Source organism: Miniopterus schreibersii (assembly GCF_964146895.1).
Source record: "Miniopterus schreibersii genome assembly, chromosome: 18".
Lineage (NCBI taxonomy): Eukaryota > Metazoa > Chordata > Mammalia > Chiroptera > Miniopteridae > Miniopterus > Miniopterus schreibersii.
Genome location: NC_138121.1, coordinates 16,563,708 through 16,568,038, shown reverse-complemented (window position 1 = coordinate 16,568,038; position 4,331 = coordinate 16,563,708).

The window sequence follows — 4,331 nt, the reverse complement described above, 5'->3', positions numbered from 1 at the left end:
GTGTCGAGTGAGCGCTTGCTGAACACCCTCCACGAGAGGGTCTGTTTTATAAGGAGACTGGCTGTGAGAAGGTCTGGCTGCGCTGAGACAGCCGATGACTCGAGGGCAGGCAGGACGAACGAGGGTCCATGGCACAGCCGACCCTCTGGCCAGGTCAGCTGTAGCGGGAGGCCAACCATTAGGAACACGAATGAGACGTCGCTGTCCAGAAGGCAGAGGACACCCATGAGCAGAGGTTTCCTGACACACTCTAAGGAGCAGGACTGTGAGGCAGAGAGAAATGGGGCTTTGGGAAAATAAACAACCTGTTAGTACTGTCCTATCGGATAGACAATTTGTAGGCTGAAAGAAAAAAAACCAACCCACAACTTACCTGCTGCATGAAAAGCCCCAAAATCGCACCATTCAGGATGGCCAGGTGAAGACCAAAGCCATTCTGGAGTCTCTCAGTGGAGACAACGTGTGGGTCCGTACCAAGTAACATTGATCAGAAAAACCACATTAATCATTCCCTGCTTTGGGAAGCTGAGAGTTAAAGGAATGGGGAACGTCGATTTACGGAGATGTCCCAGGACAAGGCCAGAAGGACCAGTAGGGAGAACGGCTTCCCAACAGGCCACGGTGCAATAACAGGGTGAAAATTTCTAAGTGCCTCACATTTTATGGGAGGGTTCTAATGTTTCTACCCAGATACATTATATTATTTCCACTACCTCTGATCTTTATTTTCCATTTTACAGCCCAGTGAATAGCAGGTTTCTTCAAGGGGGAGAGAGAAAAAACAGACCCCCTATAAACGAGGACAACATTGCCTCGTAAACAGGTTGTGTGTTCAGAGAGCAAAGGCACCTGGAACTTTCTAAAGGAAAGCGCCTCCAAACGCCAGCGCCATGTGGTGAGGGGGCAATTCTTTCCCTCGTCAAATAATACTGAAGGCTCGAGACTTTTTACCACCGTGCCTGGAGTAGCTGCCGGGGCCTCTAATTTCTCGTTGGAAAAGCGGGTGGCAGCAAGTCGGTTAAATGCAGAAAGCCGCAGTGCCTCTGACACCAAGTGTCAGGGTGGCAGTGGTGGGCGTGGGGATGAGCTGGCGGCTGGAGAGACCACTGACCACTGTGCCAGGGGAGAAACCAAAACCTCTGAGAGTGGGCTCTCCTTTCACCACCCCATCCCTACACACAAGAGAACACCCCTGTTTCTGTTTCCCTCGTCTTCCTTCTCTGCCCCTGCCCTCCTGCAAAACCATTTCCAAATATAAGCAGGGGTTTTGTTGGCTGGTCACTGATGGAAACAGCTGTGTGACCCTGAGCTTGAGTAAAATGATCCTCTTTTGGGTAAAATGACTGCTCATAGGGCAATGCTCAACTGCTGAGCCACACTGGCCAGGCAATGCTGCATCTAATTTAAGCAGCTGTGTCTGACAGGCATCTTCCCTTTTCCCACCTATGCCTCCTTGCAGGATGGTACGCGGGCTCCGTGTTTGAGACAAATAGAATTATAAAGAAAACATGGCCAAACTGCTGGGAATAAAACGGCCTTTGGTGGACTCCAGCTCTGCCCAGTCCCTGGTTCCGGCTTGGCCACCATCCCCTCCATGCTCAGGGATGCAGGGACAGTGAAAAATTGTTTGGAAGGAGCATCTGGATCTCGTTAATTGACAAGCTGGAGCATCTGCAAACTTGTCAGGCCTGAGCCCAAGACCAAGTCCTGTGAGCAGGTCTGCGTTCAGGAAGGGAACCGGCTGTTACACTTCGTAAGACAAGTATCTGTTCCTCCTCCAGGATGCTTGTTGTTAAAAGCTGGATTTAATAGAAGAATTAAAGGGACTTGTTTCATTTGATATTTCATCCACTGAAGATTTTGGAGGGTGACATACCCAGTGCCATGAGGATCGGAGCTTGTCTGTCAAGTTTTCCCCTTTTGGTTTCACTTGTTTTCTATTGACTGGTTTTAGCATCAAGTGTTAAATAAGCCATAAGATACTGACCATTTTCCAACTACAAAAATCTTTTTGCCGCCCATTTCAGGGGCCACAGATATGCAAACGATTCTCAGTTTAATCTCGATAAATATCACACACAAAAAAACGAGATCCCTTTCCTTCCCCTCCTACATACAGAGGAAACAAAAGCAGAACCTATTATTAAACCCATCAGTGCCCTTACTGGCTGCAAAGTCCTTTCAAAAGCCAGTGTTGTTTTATCATGAAGATACTGACCAGGCTGATTTCTTAAATGCTTTTTGGATGCCAAGATCCCCACTGATTTCATGCTTGCTCTTTACTTTCACAGCTATGTAGTTCTATTCTTATGTGACCCCATCAAATCAGGACTTCATAAAGCCTGAATTATCATCATCGCCATCATCTTAATCGCCAGCCACAGGTTTGGAGTAGGTCCAGGTCAGAATGACAAACTCCCTGCAGAATTCCAAGGTGCTAAGGAGTGGCGCTGGGTGGGGATCCAGTAGTAGTCTCTGAACTCTACTTGGACCCACAGCACGTGGTGCATACGGATGCTATCTGGAATTTAAAAATAAGGTCCCATAAAGAGGAGATGGAAAGGTGATATGTCTGTGATCTGTGTGATATGGCCTCTGAAATTTCACTTGGGTGAGTTGTTTCTACTTCGTGGTTCATTAGGTCAGAGACAGGTCAAGTTAAAATGCTACACAAAACCAGGAGGTGCTTCATCATTTTTTTGGTCATAGCTTATGTTTAAAGACTTAGCGCGAAGGTAACAAAAACCTGAATTTTCTTCTAACCGGGTCAAGTTATTTGGGGCTTTATTATTCTTGTAGTTTACTCAAGACAACTAATTTTCCACCAGGGAATCACTTTTCCCTTCCGAGCACCACAAAATCTCACTACCTAAAATAGGCTGGCTTGTTCCTGAAAAGGAAACAAAAATACCAAATTCTAAGTCATGAATCCTAATCAGAAGTTGAATTTAATCGTTCCAGGCCCTCCCAGCGCATCTATCTGATCCATCTCTGTGGGCTCTGGGATGACTGAGCTGGGCTGTCGGGGCCTCCTCTGTACCACCAGGCAGGCTTGCACTTCAACTTTGAGAAATGGAGAACAGGCCTCCTAATGTACCTGAGTCCCCCCACCCACTTCCTTGGGTTTGGAGTGAGCGCGTCCAGGTCACCTGGAAGGTGGGAGAAAAGTGCCGACATGAATGAATGAATACACATTGGGAAAGTAAAAGAGATAGATAGATAGACAGACAGACAGACAGATAGATAGATAGATAGATAGATAGATAGATAGATGATAGATAGATGATAGATAGATAGATAGATAGATAGATAGATAGATAGATAGATAGATAGATAAATGCAAGATATATTTAAGCAAGATATTTATATATGTGTATATATATATATATATATATATATATATATATATATATATCTTTTGGTAAGAGTGGACATATTTGTAAACATCCAAATGAGATATGTCATTAATGTCCTCTTTCAAAGATAGTTCTGCAAATTTAATCTATTGAAGCAGAATATTCCAGAACTGGAGAATCTATTTTGAATTTAAATATTCCCTAGGATTTACCAGGTTAAAACCTGCCTTAGGAATTTCTCTGTCAAAGTAGTCACTAAAATACTGTAAAGGCGTGCCCAGAAGTTCTGAACTGCAAGGTGCAGGGATGGGATGCGTCTCTGAAGCTGCCACGGGAAGTATGTTTGTCCACGTGTCTCACCAAAGACAGTGAAGATGTCTCTCTTTCAAAGACATTTTTAAAATGACAATGAGAGGGTCAAACACACACATGTGAAATGACATATACTTTTTAAAAGTATAGGCTAATCCAATGCTTCTGTGTTTTTAAAAGCCTTTCCATGAAACAGGTCCTATTTATTAGCGGTGAAATACAAACCACGTTATCAAGAATCTTAAGGAAACAGATTGCTGTTAAAGTGATACTTCAGAATCCACCCCCCGGCAAAGCTACTGCACATTACAGGAAGATAAGCAGAAAATCCTCGCCTCCATTAAAGGGGACCTTTCCCGAAATACTCCGAACCAGCGATTTTCAACCTTTTTCATCTCATGGCACACGTAAGCTAATTGCTGCAATTCTGCGGCACATCAAAAAATATTTTTTTTGCCAATCTGACCAACAACTACAACAACAACAAAAAGGTATAATTTTGATTCATTCACACGGGACGGCTATTGTTGTGTTGGCTGTTGTCATTATTTTATTTGACAATCTAAGGGTAAAGAGATCAGTGCCCCTAACTAGTTGGGTATTCCACGTTCTAAAAATTCTAGCAGCACACGGGTTGAAAAATCACTGCTCTAAACCACTCAG